The 19,238-nt window shown below is 46.0% G+C and overlaps 1 pseudogene; it reads left to right on the top strand.

The window, feature by feature from the left end:
- Positions 1 to 19,238, top strand: part of LOC123076350 (probable LRR receptor-like serine/threonine-protein kinase At1g51810) — a 57,122-nt pseudogene that overhangs the window by 8,246 nt on the left and 29,638 nt on the right.

Below are 19,238 nucleotides of genomic sequence, written 5' to 3'. Positions count from 1 at the left end.
GCAGAATCCAGTGGAACCTGCGGACACGTTACATGCACAGTCATGCATAACTCATCGATTAGACATACCATGCATGGAGTAAACAAAAGAGAATGGGCACAAGAGAGAAACACTCACCCAAAATGGTAAGGAAATAGAATATGACTTTTGAGTTGATGCTTTCTAAGAAACTTGTACAAGTCTTTCTCCACGTCTTCGGGGTGATTTTGTAACACATGTCCATTAACGATATGTGGGTCAATGAACCCAACATCATGGATGTTTCTTATTTTGCATTCCCAAATCTTCAATCTGCATAATAGCGTACGCAACAATATAGTTAGGACAATATATATATATATATATATATATATATATAGTGCAGGCAATGAAGAACGAGATGAGGTAGAAATAAATCACTTACAGAACGTAGCAACTCAGGATAGATTTGTCGAGCTCGCGCAGATTGAACAGCTGGAACAATTCACTCATATGAACTTGTACAGAGTACCGTTTGGTGTGATGCTCCTCTGTAACATCCGCATAAACATATTCTTTGTCGGCCCATGTTATGAATTGCTTGTACCAACGTAGCAGATTTCGCATTTGTGGTGGTAGACTCTTTTCCCGCGCAGGCTCGACGAGAGGCCCATTCCGCACATATTGTAATGCTATCTCACATACTGGCGCATCCTCAAGGCCTAAGAAGGCACGAAGAGTCAAACCCATCTCGGACGCTTGTTTCATGGCACTCGCTACAGTCAATCCAAGTGCTGCCGCAGCTGCTATGATCTCGGGGTCCTCTTCCGGACCGGCTTTCACTATGAGCGGGGGGATCGATTGTTTATTCTGCATCCCGAGCTGGTCAACTTGTTTCCCGCTTTTTTTACTTTCTTCTTTCTCCTCCTTCAATATTTTTGCTTGCCTACGAAGTTCATGTCCATAGTCGTCAGGCATATTCAGCTCGGCTTGGGACGGTGTCGTCAAAAATCCTTTGCCCACTTCTTTTGCTTCTCAGTGAATACTTGCTTGGGCTCAGGCTCTTTTATCGCCTTCGTATCCGCCTTCCATTTCTCATAATGAGCAGACGCGGCCAATTTGGTTTCAGCTTCACTAAGTTCCCAAGGCCTTGAGAGGAGAGGCTTCAGTGATGGCTCCGGTACCCTTGTGGTCTTAGGTACATAAGGGTCCGGGTTAATAGTCCAGGAGCGGGTTTCCTTGCTGTCCGCCTGCTTCTGCTTCTTCGCCGGAGGTGGATTGGGGGGCGTCGTACCCGCCGGAGGAGGATTGGGGGGCGGCGGCTGCTTACCCGCCGGAGGTTGTGGATCGGGGGACAGCGTCGAATGGCGTGAAGGAGGTGTAGGTGAACCACCACGACCACCACCACCGCCACAACCACCACCACCACCACCATCGGAGGAGGGTGGACTTGTTAGCCTTGGCGCCTCGCCTGGAAACACTATATACTTCTTTTTGTTGGAAATATGCCCTAGAGGCAATAATAAATAGGTTATTATTATATTTCCTTGTTCATGATAATCGTTTATTATCCATGCTAGAATTGTATTGATAGGAAACTCAGATACATGTGTGGATACATAGACAACACCATGTCCCTAGTAAGCCTCTAGTTGACTAGCTCGTTGATCAATAGATGGTTACGGTTTCCTGACCATGGACATTGGATGTCGTTGATAACGGGATCACATCATTAGGAGAATGATGTGATGGACAAGACCCAATCCTAAGCCTAGCACAAGATCGTGTAGTTCGTTTGCTCAGAGCTTTTCTAATGTCAAGTATCACTTCCTTAGACCATGAGATTGTGCAACTCCCGGATACCGTAGGAATGCTTTGGGTGTGCCAAACGTCACAACGTAACTGGGTGGCTATAAAGGTGCACTACGGGTATCTCCGAAAGTGTCTGTTGGGTTGGCACGAATCGAGACTGGGATTTGTCACTCCGTGTAAACGGAGAGGTATCTCTGGGCCCACTCGGTAGGACATCATCATTATGTGCACAATGTGACCAAGGAGTTGATCACGGGATGATGTGAGTTACGGAACGAGTAAAGAGACTTGCCGGTAACGAGATTGAACAAGGTATAGGGATACCGACGATCGAATCTCGGGCAAGTAACATACCGATAGACAAAGGGAATTGAATACGGGATTGATTGAATCCCCGACATCGTGGTTCATCCGATGAGATCATCGTGGAACATGTGGGAGCCAACATGGGTATCCAGATCCCGCTGTTGGTTATTGACCGGAGAACGTCTCGGTCATGTCTGCATGGTTCCCGAACCCGTAGGGTCTACACACTTATGGTTCGATGACGCTAGGGTTATAGGGAAAGCATGTACGTGGTTACCGAATGTTGTTCGGAGTCCCGGATGAGATCCCGGACGTCACGAGGAGTTCCGGAATGGTCCGGAGGTAAAGATTTATATATGGGAAGTCCTGTTTTGGTCACCGGAAAAGTTTCGGGTGAAATCGGTAATGTACCGGGACCACCGGGAGGGTCCCGGGGGTCCACCAAGTGGGGCCACCAGCCCCAGAAGGCTGCGTGGGCCAAGTGTGGGAGGGGACCAGCCCCAGGTGGGCTGGTGCGCCCCCCCACCAAGGCCCAAGGCGCATGGGAGAGTGGGAGGGGGCAAACCCTAGGTCCAGATGGGCCTTAGGGCCCATCTAGTGGGGCGCCTCCCCCTCTCCTCCCCTTGGCCGCCCCCCTTGATGGGATCTAGGGCTGGCCACCTCCTCTTGGGGGTGGAAACCCTAGATGGGGGCGCAGCCCTCCCCCTCCCCTATATATATTGAGGTTTTGGGCTGCCATAGACATGAGAACGTCTCCTTTTGGTGCAGCCCTACCCCTCTCCCTCCTCCTCCTCTCCCGCGGTGCTTGGCGAAGCCCTGCGGGATTGCCACGCTCCTCCACCACCACCATGCCGTCGTGTTGCTGCTGGATGGAGTCTTCCCAACCTCTCCCTCTCTCCTTGCTGGATCAAGGCGTGGGAGACGTCACCGGGCTGCACGTGTGTTGAACGCGGAGGCACCGTACTTTCGGTGCTTAGATCGGAATCAACCGCGATCTGAATCGCTACGAGTACGACTCCCTCATCCGCGTTCTTGCAACGCTTCCGCATCGCGATCTACAAGGGTATGTAGATTCACTCCCCTTCCCCTCGTTGCTAGATTACTCCATAGATTGATCTTGGTGATGCGTAGAAAATTTTGAATTTCTGCTACGTTCCCCAACAGTGGCATCATGAGCTAGGTCTATGCGTAGTTTCTATGCACGAGTAGAACACAAAGTAGTTGTGGGCGTCGATGTTGCCAATTCTTCTTGCCGCTACTAGTCTTATCTTGTTTCGGCGGCATTGTGGGATGAAGCGGCCCGGACCGACCTTACACGTACGCTTACGTGAGACAGGTTCCACCGACTGACATGCACTAGTTGCATAAGGTGGCTAGCGGGTGTCTGTCTCTCCTACTTTAGTCGGAACGGATTCGATGAAAAGGGTCCTTATGAAGGGTAAATAGAAATTGGCAAATCACGTTGTGGTCATACGTAGGTAAGAAACGTTCTTGCTAGAAACCTACAAACCACGTAAAAACTTGCAACAACAATTAGAGGACGTCTAACTTGTTTTTGCAGCAAGTGCTATGTGATGTGATATGGCCAGAAGATGTGATGAATGATATATGTGATGTATGAGATTGATCATATTCTTGTAATAGGAATCACGACTTGCATGTCGATGAGTATGACAACCGGCAGGAGCCATAGGAGTTGTCTTTATTTTTGTATGACCTGCGTGTCATTGAATAACGCCATGTAAGTTACTTTACTTTATTGCTAAGCGCGTTAGCCATAGAAGTAGAAGTAACCGTTGGCGTGACAACTTCAAGAAGACACAATGATGGAGATCATGATGATGGAGATCATGGTGTCATGCCGGTGACAAAGATGATCATGGTGCCCCGAAGATGGAGATCAAAGGAGCATAATGATATTGGCCATATCATGTCACTATTTGATTGCATGTGATGTTTATCATGTTTTGCATCTTATTTGCTTAGAACGACGGTAGCAAGTAGGATGATCCCTTATAAAATTTCAAGAGAAGTGTTCACCCTAACTGTGCACCGTTGCGAAGGTTCGTCGTTTCGAAGCACCACGTGATGATCGGGTGTGATAGATTCTTACGTTCGAATACAACGGGTGTTGACGAGCCTAGCATGTACAGACATGGCCTCGGCACACACGCAATACACTTAGGTTGACTTGACGAGCCTAGCATGTACAGACATGGCCTCGGAACACAGAGGACCGAAAGGTCGAGCATGAGTCGTATAGAAGATACGATCAACATGGAGATGTTCACCGATGATGACTAGTCCGTCTCACGTGATGATCGGACACGGCCTAGTTTGACTCGGATCATGTATCACTTAGATGACTAGAGGGATGTCTATCTGAGTGGGAGTTCATAATCAGATGAACTTCATTATCATGAACATAGTCAAAAGGTCTTTGCAAATTATGTCATACTGGCTTTAGTTCTACTGTTTAAGATATGTTCCTAGAGAAAATTTAGTTGAAAGTTGGTAGTAGCAATTATGCGGACTGGGTCCGTAAACTGAGGATTGTCCTCATTGCTGCACAGAAGGCTTATGTCCTTAAAGCACCGCTCGGTGTGCTGAACCTCAGCGTCGTCTGTAGATGTTGCGAAACATCTGACATACACGTTTTGATGACTACGTGATAGTTCAGTGCGTAATGCTAACGGTTTAGAATTGTGGCACCAAAGACGTTTTGAAACGTCGCAGAACATATGAGATGTTCCGAAGACTGAAATTGGGATTTCAGACTAGTGCCCACGTCAAGAGGTATGAGACCTCTGACAAGTTTCTTAAGCCTGAAGACTAAGGGAGAAAAGCTCAATCGTTGAGCATGTGCTCAGATTGTCTGAGTGCCACAATCGCTTGAATCGAGTGGGAGTTTATCTTCCAGATGAGATAGTGATGGTTCTCCATAGTCACTGCCACCAAGCTATTAGAGCTTCGTGATGAACTATAACATATCAAGGGATAGATGATGATCCTTGAGCAACTCGCGATGTTTGACACCGCGAAAGTAGAAATCAAGAAGGAGCATCAATTGTTGATGGTTAATAAAACCACTAGTTTAAGAAGGGCAAGGGAAAAGGGATACTTCATGAAACAACAAGTCGTTTGCTGCTCTAGTGAAGAATCCCAAGGTTGAACCCAAACCCGAGACTAAGTGCTTCTGTAATAAGAGGAACGGTCACTGAAGCAGTACTACCCTAGATACTTGGTAGATGAGAAGGCAGGCAAGGTCGACAGAAGTATATTGGATATACGTTAGATGAATGTGTACTTTACTAGTACTCCTAGTAGCACCAGGGTATTAGATACTGGTTCGGTTGCTAAGTGTTAGTAACTCGAAATAAAAGCTGCGGAATAAATGGAGACTAGCTAAAGGTGAGATGACGATATGTGTTGGAAGTGTTTCCAAGGTTGATGTGATCAAGCATCGCATGCTCCCTCTACCATCGAGATTTGGTGTTTGCGTTGAGCATGATTGGATTATGTTTATCGCAATACGGTTATTCATTTAAGGAGAATAATGGTTACTCTGTTTATTTGAATAATACCTTCAATGGTCTTGCACCTAAAATGAATCTCGATCGTAGTGATACACATGTTCATGCCAAAAAGGATATAAGATAGTAATGATAGTACCACATACTTGTGGCACTGCCACTTGAGTCATATTGGTATAGAACGCATGAAGAAGCTCCATGTAGATGGATCTTTGGACTCACTCATTTTTGAAAAGATTGAGACATGCGAACCATGTCTATTGGTATATATGCATGAAGAAACTCCATGCAGATGGATCGTTTGGACTCACTTGATTTTGAATCACTTGAGACATGCAAATCATACCACATGGGCAAGATGACTGAAAGTCCTCGTTTTCAGTAAGATGGAACAAGAGAGCAACTTATTGGAAGTAATACATTTTGATGTATGCAGTCCAATGAGTGCTGAGGCATGCAGTGGATATCGTTAAGTTCTAACTTCACAGATGATTTGAGTAGATGCTGAGTGTATTTACTTGATGGAACACAATTCTGAATTATTGAAAGGTTCAAGTAATTTCAGAGTGAAGTTGAAGATCGTCGTGACAAGAGGATAAAATGTCTGTGATATGATCATAGAGATGAGTATCTGAGTTACGAGTTTGGCACACAATTAAGACATTGTGGAAAGTGTTTCACAATTAATACCGCCTGGAACACCATAGTGTGATGGTGTGTCCGAACATCACAACTGCACCCTATTGGATATGGTGCACACCATGATGTTTCTTATCGAATTACCACTATCGTTTATGGGTTAGGCATTAGAGACAACCACATTCACTTTAAAAGGGGCACCACGCAATTTCGTTGAGACGACACCGTTTAGAGAAACCTAAGTTGTCGTTTCTTAAAAGTTTGGGGCTGCGATGCTTATGTGAAAAAGTTTCAGGCTGATAAGCTCGAACCCAAAGCGGATAAATGCATCTTCATAGAATACCCAAAACAGTTGGGTGTACCTCCTATTTCAGATCTGGAAGCAAAAGTAATTGTTTCTAGAAACAGGTCCTTTCTCGAGGAAAAGTTTCTCTCGAAAGAATTGAGTGGGAGGATGGTGGAGACTTGATAAGGTTATTGAACCGTCACTTCAACTAGTGTGTAGCAGGGCACAGGAAGTTGTTCCTGTGGCACCTACACCAATTGAAGTGGAAGCTTATGATGGTGATCATGAAACTTCGGATCAAGTCACTACCAAACCTCGTAGGACGACGAGGATGCGTAATACTTCAGAGTAGTACGTGATCCTGTCTTGGAAGTCATGTTGTTGGACAACGATGAACCTATGAGCTATGGAGAAGCGATGGTGGGCCCATATTCCGACAAATGGTTAGAAGCCATGAAATCCGAGATAAATGGAACTTTGAGAAGAAGACGGACGTGGACGGTAATGTTACCGTCTATGAAGCTCGACTTGTGGCAAAGAGTATTTCCACAAGTTCAAGGAGTTGACTACGATGAGATTTGCTCATCCGTAGCGATGCTTAGGTCCGTCGGAATCATGTAGGCATTAGCTGCATTTATGAAATCTGGCAGATGGATGTCAAAACAAGTTTCCTTACCAGTTTTCGTAAGGAAAGGTTGTATGTGATACAATCAGAAAGGTTTTGTCGATCCTAAGGATGCTAAAAGGTATGCTAGCTCCAGCGATCCTTCTAAGGACTGGAGTAAGCATCTCGGAGTTGGAATGTACGCTTTGATGAGATGATCAAAGATTTTGGATTTATACAAAGTTTATGAGAAACTTGTATTTCCAATAAAGTGAGTGGGAGCGCTACAACATTTCTGATAAGTATATGTGAATGACATATTGTTGATCCGAAATGATGTAAAATTTCTGGAAAGCATAAAGGGTTGTTTGAAAGGAGTTTTTCAAAGGAAGACCTGGATAAAAGCTGCTTACATATTGGGCATCAAGATCTATAGAGATAGATCAAGACGCCCGATGATACTTTCAAAGAACGCACACCTTGACATGATTTTGAAAGAGTTCAAAATAGATCAGCAAAGAAGGAGTTCTTGGCTGTGTTACAAGGTGTGAGTATTGAGTAAGACTCAAGACCTGACCACAGCAGAAGAGAGAGAAAGGACGAAGGTCGTCCCCTATGCTTTAGACGTAGGCTCTACAGTATGCTATGCTGTGTACCGCACATGAAGTGTGCCTTGCCATGAGTTGGTCAAGGGGTACAATAGTGATCCGGGAATGGATCACATGACAGCGGTCGAACTTATCCTTAGTATCTAGTGGACTAAGGAATTTTCTCGATTATGGAGGTGAAAGGAGTTCGTCGTAAAGGGTTACGTCGATGCGAACTTTGACACTAATCCGGATGACTCTGAGTAGTAAACCGGATTCGTATAGTAGAGCAATTATTTGAAATGGCTCCAAATAGCGCGTGGTAGCATCCACAAGATGACATAGATATTCGTAAAGCACACACAGATCTGAAAGGTTCAGACCCGTTGACTAATAACCTCTCTCACAAGCATAACATGATCAAACCAGAACTCATTGAGTGTTAATCACATAGAGATGTGAACTAGATTGTTGACTCTAGTAAACTCTTGGATGTTGGTCACATGGTGATGTGACCTGTCAGTGTTAATCACATGGTGATGTGAACTAGATTATTGACTCTAGTGCAAGTGGGAGACTGTTGGAAATATGCCCTAGAGGCAATAATAAATAGGTTATTATTATATTTCCTTGTTCATGATAATCGTTTATTATCCATGCTAGAATTGTATTGATAGGAAACTCAGATACATGTGTGGATACATAGACAACACCATGTCCCTAGTAAGCCTCTAGTTGACTAGCTCGTTGATCAATAGATGGTTACGGTTTCCTGACCATGGACATTGGATGTCGTTGATAACGGGATCACATCATTAGGAGAATGATGTGATGGACAAGACCCAATCCTAAGCCTAGCACAAGATCGTGTAGTTCGTTTGCTCAGAGCTTTTCTAATGTCAAGTATCACTTCCTTAGACCATGAGATTGTGCAACTCCCGGATACCGTAGGAATGCTTTGGGTGTGCCAAACGTCACAACGTAACTGGGTGGCTATAAAGGTGCACTACGGGTATCTCCGAAAGTGTCTGTTGGGTTGGCACGAATCGAGACTGGGATTTGTCACTCCGTGTAAACGGAGAGGTATCTCTGGGCCCACTCGGTAGGACATCATCATAATGTGCACAATGTGACCAAGGAGTTGATCACGGGATGATGTGAGTTACGGAACGAGTAAAGAGACTTGCCGGTAACGAGATTGAACAAGGTATAGGGATACCGACGATCGAATCTCGGGCAAGTAACATACCGATGGACAAAGGGAATTGAATACGGGATTGATTGAATCCCCGACATCGTGGTTCATCCGATGAGATCATCGTGGAACATGTGGGAGCCAACATGGGTATCCAGATCCCGCTGTTGGTTATTGACCGGAGAACGTCTCGGTCATGTCTGCATGGTTCCCGAACCCGTAGGGTCTACACACTTAAGGTTCGATGACGCTAGGGTTATAGGGAAAGCATGTACGTGGTTACCTAATGTTGTTCGGAGTCCCGGATGAGATCCCGGACGTCACGAGGAGTTCCGGAATGGTCCGGAGGTAAAGATTTATATATGGAAAGTTGTTGTTCGGGTTCCGGGAAAAGTTTGGGTTTTTTCGGTATTGTACCGGGAAGCTTCCAGAAGATTCCGGAGGATTCCGGAGGGGTCCGGAGGTCCGGAAAATGTTCCACCACGTCCAATACAGTAGCATGGGCTGTAAGGGGGCGCCCTAGCCTTAATGGGCCAGGGGAACCAGCCCCCCAAGGCCCATGCGCATGGGAGAGGGGAAACCCTAAGGGGGAGGGCCTCCACTTGACTTGGGAGGCACTCCTCCCCATTTGGCCGCCCCCCAAGCCCCATCTAGGGCTAGCCGCACCCCTTGAGGGGGGAAACCCTAGATGGGGGCGCAGCCCTCCCCCTCCCCTATATATATTGAGGTTTTGGGCTGCCATAGACATGAGAACGTCTCCTTTTGGTGCAGCCCTACCCCTCTCCCTCCTCCTCCTCTCCCGCGGTGCTTGGCGAAGCCCTGCGGGATTGCCACGCTCCTCCACCACCACCATGCCGTCGTGTTGCTGCTGGATGGAGTCTTTCCCAACCTCTCCCTCTCTCCTTGCTGGATCAAGGCGTGGGAGACGTCACCGGGCTGCACGTGTGTTGAACGCGGAGGCACCGTACTTTCGGTGCTTAGATCGGAATCAACCGCGATGTGAATCGCTACGAGTACGACTCCCTCATCCGCGTTCTTGCAACACTTCCGCATCGCGATCTACAAGGGTATGTAGATTCACTCCCCTTCCCCTTGTTGCTAGATTACTCCATAGATTGATCTTGGTGATGCGTAGAAAATTTTGAATTTCTGCTACGTTCCCCAACAGAATGCTCCAGGTGTACAGGGTAAAGCACTGCCGGTAGCTACCTTCGTGGAAACGTTCCCCACGGGATAATGCAGATCACATTCTTTCATCTCCTTTACATCATCCACGGGGTAGTGAGGCTCCGGTGCACGAATCTCGATCATCGGTGCATTAGCACCAGGCGGGGCATCCGTGGAAGCCACGCTACTTCTCCGCTGCTGGCTTCCGCGATCCGCTTCATGATCTTCATGCGGCCCTGCAGCCGATTTTTCTTTTACTAGTTCATGCACGGTCTGCTTCAACTCATGGAGTTCCGATGCAAACTTCGCCAAAAGATCTGCATCCCGTCCGTCTTTCTCTTACGGCTTCTGTAACAGTACGGGTCATTGTCCTGGGAAAACCCTACTTTCCACGGAATTCTGCCTTTGCCTCGTACACGTCCTCCGTGTTCATCATTCCCGAGGGCTGTTGTCAGTGCGTCTTTCTCTCTGTTGAACTTGATCAAGCCCTCTTGAGCTTGGGTCATTGCGTCAATAAGGGCTTGGGTGGGAGCAAACTTTTTCTTCCGGTGAACACACACCCCTGTCTCCGGGTCTAGCGATCCCCCATGCCCGTACCACCAGCTTTTGGCCCTTGGGTCCCATCCCTCTGTACCTAGAGGGATTCCTCGCACCCTCAGGTCCTCCTCCATCTTCTGCCACTTAGGCTCCGAAAGGCGGTATCCTCCTGGCCCCATAATATGATGGAACTTTTTCTTACTCGCATTATCCTTATTTTTTTCGATATTTCCTTGAAATGCTCCGATTTCTTTTGCCTCACAAATTCTGGCCAATCATCTTTCAGTTTCTCATGTTGTCCATTGAAATCCGGAGTCTTGCCCTTGTTGACATAGTCACGGGTTAAATTTTTCTTGAAGTTCCGGAATGCTTCGCCCATCTTCTGAAGAGCGAACTCTTTAACTAGCCTCCTCCTCTCACGTCCACCCAGAACCTCGTTACCGAATTCATCGACTTTGTTGTATTCCGGAGGTAGAATGAAATGTTCCATAAGCTTTCTCCAGCAATCCTTTTTCGTTCTCTTGTCGACAAAACTGAAACCAAGACGTGCCTTCTTTGGCTCCTTCCATTCCTGGACGGTGATCGGGACGTTGTCTCTAACAACGACTCCGCATTGGTTGATAAACTTTGAGGTGTGCTGTAGGGGCTTGCCGGTGTCACTGACAAAATCAATGGCATATGTTTCTCCTGTTTTCATCGCCTTGGATTTGCCACGCTTTGTCGTACTCGATCCGGCCGAGGGCTAAAAAAAGAAAGAGAGTCGCGCGCGTTAATACATATGTATTCACATTTCAGTAAGTTTGTATCACGAGAGGCTCAATGTATATATATACCTCGCCGGAGGTGGTTGCTACTTGCAATTCAAGATCGTCGTTTGTTGACGGTTGACCTCCGTCGACAATGTCCGTTCCTTCACCTTCTTGATCATCGACAATGTCTGTTCCACCGTCAAGGTTCAGAAAAGAAGAGACTACATCCTCTTCTTGCTCATATTCTGAGCCCGGCGCATAAGGAATCTCGTTGTTTATGATGCCCATTAAATAACGTTCAGCCTCCGGATCCCTAAGCGGCTCGGCTCTATCGTCCGCCATATGTCACTCCTGCAATTAAAAATTAAGATTAAGGGGACATAGAGGAGGAGCAGCGACGGTTGAATGATTAAGAGCTATTAAAAAATAAAATTGATGTTTTTTGGTCAAATTTATACAATTATTCCCAAATAAATTTCCTTTTCTTTTTCCTTTTCTTTTTCCTCTCCGCTCTCTCTTTCCTTTTCTTTTTCCTTTTCAGTTTTTTATTGAGCACTAATTTGCATAGAAGTTTTTGTTTTTCCTTTTGTTTTTCCTTTTCTTTTTCCTCCGCCGCCGCTCAAATTTAATGATTTATACAATTATTCCCAAATAAATTTCCTTTTCTTTTTCCTTTTCTTTTTCCTCTCTGCTCTCTCTTTCCTTTTCTTTTTCCTTTTCTTTTTCCTCCGCCGTCGCTCAAATTTAATGATTTATACAATTATTCCCAAATAAATTTCCTTTTCTTTTTCCTTTTCCTCTTCTTTTTCCTTTTCTTTTTCCTCTCTGCTCTCTCTTTCCTTTTCTTTTTCCTTTTCTTTTTCCTCTCTGCTCTCTCTTTCCTTTTCTTTTTCCTTTTCTTTTTCCTTCTCTCTTTCCTTTTCTTTTTCCTTTTCTTTTTCCTCTCTACTCTCTCTTTCCTGTGGAGGACGGCAGGCGGCGGCGGGAGGCGGAGGGGCAGGGGCAGCGGGAGCGGCGCGCAGGGGCAGGGGCAGCGGCGGCGGCGCGCAGGGGCAGGGGCAGCGGTGGCGGCGGCGCGCAGGGCAGGGCAGGGGCGGGGGCAGCGGCGGCGGCGCGGCGCTCAGGGGCAGGGGCAGCGGTGGCGGCGCGCAGTGCAGGGGCAGGGGCAGCGGTGGCGGCGCGCAGGGGCAGGGGCAGCGGCGGCGAGGCGCAGGGGCAGGGGCAGCGGCGGCGGCGCGCAGGGGCAGGGGCAGCGGTGTCGGCGGCGTGCAGGGCAGGGCAGGGGCGGCGGCGGCAGTGCAGGGCAAGGGCGGCGGCGTAGGGCAGGGGAAGTGGGGGCAGAGCTCACTTGGGGCGTCGGCGTCGATCGGCGTCGGGGCAGGGCGTTGGCGTCGATCGGCATCGGGGCAGTAGCCTAGCGGCGTCGGGGCAGGGCGTCGGCGTCGAGAGGAGAATGGGAGGTGGGGGAAAATTTACTAAGTGCTGTATATATAGACAGAGCATTAGTCCCGGTTGGGGACACCAACCGCGACTAAAGGTACCCTTAGTCCGGCTAAGGGGACCTTTAGTCGCGGTTGGTGTCCCCGGACTAAAGGTTCTTTCGCGCCGCTTTCGTTCCCGCGCGGAAAGAGCCTTTAGTCGCGGTTCGTGTCACGAACCGCGACTAAAGGTCCTTTTTCATATACTTTTCATTTTAAAATCTTAAAAATACAAATAATATATAAAAAATTCAGAAAAATAAAACTAATTCATTTTAAAATCTTAAAAATAGAAATAATATATCAAAAAATTCAAAAAAATAAAACTAATTCATTTGAAAATCTTAAAAATACAAATAATATATCAAAAAATTCAGAAAAATAAAACTAATTCATTTTAAAATCTTAAAAATAGAAATAATATATCAAAAAATTCAAAAAAATAAAACTAATTCATTTGAAAATCTTAAAAATACAAATAATATATCAAAAAATTCAGAAAAATAAAACTAATTCATTTTAAAATCTTAAAAATAGAAATAATATATCAAAAAATTCAAAAAAATAAAACTAATTCATTTTAAAATCTTAAAAATACAAATAATATATAAAAATCCAGAAAAATAAAACTAATTCATTTTAAAAATTCAGACCGATTGTTTTGTTCTACATCCTCGATCCCTTGAAGGTTTGACAAAAGGTTTGATACATCATTCAGTTCATCGACCAAATACAAATCATCCGGATTCGCCATCGTACGTTTTAATTCACATGATCCATTCAACAAAGTTTGGTACAATAAATTATTACACATCAATTCTTCCCTTGTGTCCCTGCTTGCTTACGATTGTGCCGTATCCATGGAGCATCCTCATCATTTAACTTAATGCTTGGGTCAGTGTTCACTTTGAAGGGCGGAATTTCACCAAACATATTATAATCTTCTGACATGTCTGTCTTGTCCTCCACTCCCACGATGTTTCTTTTCCCTGAAAGAACAATGTGGCGCTTTGGATCATCGCATGATGTACTGATCGTTTTCTTATCTTTCCGTTTCCTCGGTTTGCTACTCATGTCCTTCAAATAAAAAACCTGAGCGACATCTTTGGCAAGGACGAATGGTTCGTCAAGGTAACCAAGATTGTTGAAATCCACCATTGTCATTCCGTATTGCTCGTCCACCTTTACCCCACCTCCTGTTAGCTTGAACCATTTGCACCGGAACAAAGGGACCTTAAAGGAGGGTCCATAGTCAAGTTCCCATATCTCCTCTATGTAACCATAATATGTGACCTTTTGCCCATTCTCGGTTGCTGCATCAAAGCGGACACCACTGTTTTGGTTGGTGCTCTTTTTATCTTGGGCGATGGTGTAAAATGTATTCCCATTTATCTCGTACCCTTGGAAAGTCGTTATAGTCGAAGATGGTGTCTTGGCCAACATGTACAGCTGATCTCCAACATCATTGTCATTCATTAAATGTTTTCGCAACCAACTGCCGAAAGTCTCCATGTGGGCCTTTCTAATCCAGGATTCAGGCTTCCCCGGGTTGTCCGAGCGTAAAATATTCTTGTGTTGCTCGAAGTACGGAGCCACCAAGCTGGAATTTTGCAGAACTGTGTGGTGTGCTTCAGTCATAGAATGACCGTCCATACATATCGTTGATTTCCTTCCGATCGTGCCTTTTCCACTTAGTCTCCCCTCGTGCCGCGATTGAGGAATACCAATCGGCTTAAGGTCAGGAACATAGTCAATACAGAACTCAATTACCTCCTCATTTCCATAGCCCTTGACGATGCTTCCTTCTGGCCTAGCACGGTTACGAACATATTTCTTTAATACTCCCATGAACCTCTCAAAGGGGAACATATTGTGTAGAAATACAGGACCGAGAATGGAAATCTCTTCGACTAGGTGGAGCAGGAGGTGCGTCATAATATCGAAGAAGGATGGTGGGAACACCAACTCGAAACTGACAAGGCATTGGACCACATCGTTTCTGTAACCGTGGTAGATCTTCTGGATTGATTACCTTCTGAGAGATTGCATTGAGGAATGCACATAGCTTCACAATGGCTACTCGAACATTTTCCGGTAGGAGCCCCCTCAAAGCAATCGGAAGCAATTGCGTCATAATCACGTGGCAGTCGTGAGACTTCAGGTTTAGGAACTTTTTGTCCGCCATGTTTATTATTCCCTTTATATTCGACGAGAAGCCAGACGGGACCTTCATACTGCTCAGGCATTCAAAAAAATGACCTTCTCTTCTTTGGTAAGAGCGTAGCTGGCACGACCTTGAAACCATTCCGGATGCCGGTCATCTGGGTCTTTCAAAAGTTGCTGGTCCTGCCGTGCTTCCTTTGTATCATTTGTCTTCCCATACATGCCCAAGAAGCTTAGCAGGTTCACGCAAATATTCTTCGTAACATGCATCACGTCGATTGCAGAGCGGACATCTAGGACTTTCCAATATTCTAGCTCCCAAAATATAGATTTCTTCTTCCACATGGGTGCGTGCCCGTCAACTCCCCGCGGAACTGATTGTCCGCCAGGACCCTTTCCAAAGATGACTTTCAAATCCTTGACCATATCAAATATCTCAGCACCAGTACGTTCCGCAGGCTTCGGCCGGTGATCTGCCTTGCCGTTGAAATGCTTGCCTTTCTTTCTTACGTTATGATTTCGGGGAAGAAATCGACGATGACCCAGGTACACGTTCTTCTTACAATTACCCAAACGTACACTTTCAGTCTCATGTAAGCAGTGCGTGCATGCATTGTATCCCTTATTTGTCTGTCCTGAAAGGTTACTGAGAGCAGGCCAATCGTTGATGGTTACAAAAAGCAACGCTCGTAGGTCAAATTCCTCTTCTTTGTGCTCATCCCAGACACGTACACCAGGTCTGCCCCACAACTGTAAAAGTTCATCAACTAATGGCCTTAGGTACACATCGATGTCGTTCCCGGGTTGCTTTGGACCTTGGATGAGCACTGGCATCATAATGAACTTCCGCTTCATGCACAACCAAGGAGGAAGGTTGTAGATGCATAGAGTCACGGGCCAGGTGCTATGGCTGGAGCTCTGCTCGCCAAAAGGATTCATGCCATCAGTACTTAGACCAAATCTTATGTTCCTTGCGTCAGCTGCAAAATCTTTGAACACTCTGTCGATCTTTCTCCATTGCGTTCCATCAGCGGTGTGTCTCAACTCCCCGTCGGACTTACGGTCCTCTTTGTGCCATCGCAACGACTTGGCATGCTTTTTGTTCCTGAACAGACGTTTCAACCATGGTATTATAGGAGCATACCACATCACCTTGGCGGGAACCCTCTTCCTGGGTTTCTCGCCCTCAACATCGTCACCAGGGTCATCGCCTCTGATCTTATAACGCAATGCAGTGCATACATGGCATTCATTCAAATTCTCGTATTCACCGCGGTAGAGGATGCAGTCGTTAATGCATGCATGTATCTTCAGAACCTCTAAACCTAGAGGGCAGACAACCTTCTTTGCTTCGTACGTACTGGCGGGCAACTCGTTATTCTTCGGAAACATATTCTTCAACATTTTCAGCAAATTTTCAAATGATGAGTCAGCTACACCTTCCTGTGCCTTCCATTTTAGCAAATCCAGTGTGCAGCCCAGCTTTTTCAGACTATTATCGCATCCTGGATACAACGACTTTTTGTGATCCTCTAACATGCGATCCAAATTCTCCCTCTCCTTGTCAGTTTCGCAGCGTCTCCGTGCATCAGCAATGGTCCGACCAAGATCATCAGCGGGCTCATCATGTGCCTCTTCTTCACCTTCACCTAACCCTTCCCCACCTTCAGCATCATCCTCCATGAAAGTATCACCGAAATGATCATGATAGTTGTCATCGATATCATCCCCTTCTTCATCTTCTTCCATTCTAACCCCTCTTTCTCCATGCTTGGTCCAACAATTATAGCTTCGCATGAAACCGTGCCGAAGCAGGTGCATGTGAACGTCTCTTGAGGAGGAGTAACCCTTCTGATTCTTACAGACAGCACATGGACAGATAATAAAACCTCGCTGCTTGTTCGCATTTGCCACTACGAGGAAATCTTTCAAACCCGTAGTGAACTCGCCGGAGAGTCGGGGACCGTACATCCATTGCCGATTCATCTGCATTATTATTATATAAAGTATATAATTAACCATCATGCATTTGTTAAACTAACTAGCTAGAAATAATACAAATTAAACAATGAACTACACACATGCATATTTTATCAATGACACATGAAAGGTTCAAGTTGCTAACCGCGATCGCGGAGGAAAAATAAATGAGAAAGCTCAAGTGTGGCTCGGACACTTCATATCATGTTTGTTTCATGCTCTCGGGCATTTCATCAAACACCTTGTGTGCATAGGAGGAACCAAAAGCAAACCCACCACCCCCCTTCTGAATTGTGGCTAAGTGAAGTGAGCTGAGTCCTATATATAGGGATGGGCCTTTAGTCCCGGTTGGCCTGGCCAACCGCGACTAAAGGCCTTCGGGCCAGCCTGAGGCCCTTTAGTCCCGGTTGGCCAGGCCAACCGGGACTAAAGCCCCTCCCGTCCGCCAGCTGTCGACCGAGCGCGCTGGGCCCAGATAGTTGGTCGCGGGTCTCCTCCCGAACCGCGACTAAAGACCCCTTTTGTCGCGGTTCGATTATTTTAGGGACTAATGGGGGCGTATGGAAGCCTCTTTTTCTACTAGTGTTAGTAACTGCACATGATTTACAAACCATGAAGTTTCTTCTTTTAGAATGCATAGATGACAAACCATGAAGTTTATTCGTTCAGAGTGCATACATGTTTAGCATGTTAGTCGTGTTAGAAAATGGAGGCATCTTCTAATCATAATTTTGTAGATCTGTTGTAGCTAACATCTTATGTGTTCATTTTTTTCTATATGTTCTGTAATGGTGCCACTAGGTTAGAAGGCAATCCCGTATGCTCAAAAGTCAAAGATACGTACTGTTCAAATAAGAAGAGCACCTAATCTACCATGGTCATCGCAGTGATAGTTCCTGTAGTACTTGTATCCCTCCTAGAAGTGATGTGCATACTCTGGAAATTGTGCTGGAAAGGTAAAACAATACATTTTGCTCTTAAATCCCCTTTCATCAATGGAATAGGTGGTAGAAATTAAACTGCAGCTTCCCACCAAACTTTCACGTAACACACTACTTTTTGACTCTGCGGGGATGTCAGGAGACACTGAGGATTATGCTATGTATGAAGAGGAGACTCCCCTACATATTGACATCAGAAGGTTCACCTACGCAGAGCTAGAGCACATAACTAATGACGTCCATTCAATAGTTGGAAAATGAGGTTTTGGTACTGTTTATCATGGCACAATGGAAAATGCTGATGAAGTGGCGGTAAAGGTGCTTATGGAGACATCAATAGCGGAGTCAACAGATTTCCTCCCTGAGGTATACCATAAGACCAACTAGGTCAAATTAATGATTCTTCAACAGAAAGTAAACTATAAGTGTGCAAGATATCAATCCTTTCCAGAGTCCATATCCAATGAAATGACGCAATTGGCTTCAGCTCTAGGATGATTGGTAACTATATCTGTTGCTGCAGGTGCAAACCTTGTCCAAAGTTTTTTTTTGCGGGATAAAGGAAGATTTCATTAACTCAATGAGGCTTCTCAGCCTCTGAAAGGTTTACAATGCAGTCTAATCCCGATCGCAACCAAACAGCCGTGCGCGGGGCACTACGCCCATACGCGGCGAGCGCGTGACTGACATTATTTTGTGATCTACTAATATGAGAAAAGGAAATCTCCCTTGATTCAACAGCTACTATTCCACGTATTTCCTCGACTAGCGCTCGAACTTGTGAGTGATTCGCCGACTGTGCTGACAGCATCGAGACCGCTTCAGTACTGTCCAACTCCACCAAGATGGGCATGTTTGTACGGTGCAAGGCCAGTTGCAGTCCCTCCATGCATGCTTCCAACTCCGCTTGGAGGCTATTATTACATGTAAACAACTGCTTGCATGCTGTGAAGATGAGCTCTCCTTTTTCATTTCTCAGGACCATACCACCACCTGCTGCACCTGTGGCCTGGACAAAACTTCCGTCGGTGTTGAGCTTTGTCTAGCCGGATGGTGGGGGTACCCATTGAAGCATTGGCTCCTTCACACTGCTTGCATGTATAGGCCGGCCAACTTCATGCACAACCATTTTACCTTTCACCAAGTCTGCATGTGGGAATTGGTGGATGCTTAGCAAAGACGTGATGTACACGTGAAGAAAATGCATGGATGCTTCTGTGGGCGGAGGAGCCTTGTCGTGGGTAATTTCATTGCGGATGTACCACACCCGCCACATGATCATGAGGACGACCATACGCGTCGT

Source organism: Triticum aestivum, chromosome 3D (assembly GCF_018294505.1).
Source record: "Triticum aestivum cultivar Chinese Spring chromosome 3D, IWGSC CS RefSeq v2.1, whole genome shotgun sequence".
Taxonomy (NCBI): domain Eukaryota; kingdom Viridiplantae; phylum Streptophyta; class Magnoliopsida; order Poales; family Poaceae; genus Triticum; species Triticum aestivum.
The sequence above is the reverse complement of the archived record's forward strand: the minus strand, read 5'-3'. Positions and strand labels throughout refer to the sequence as shown.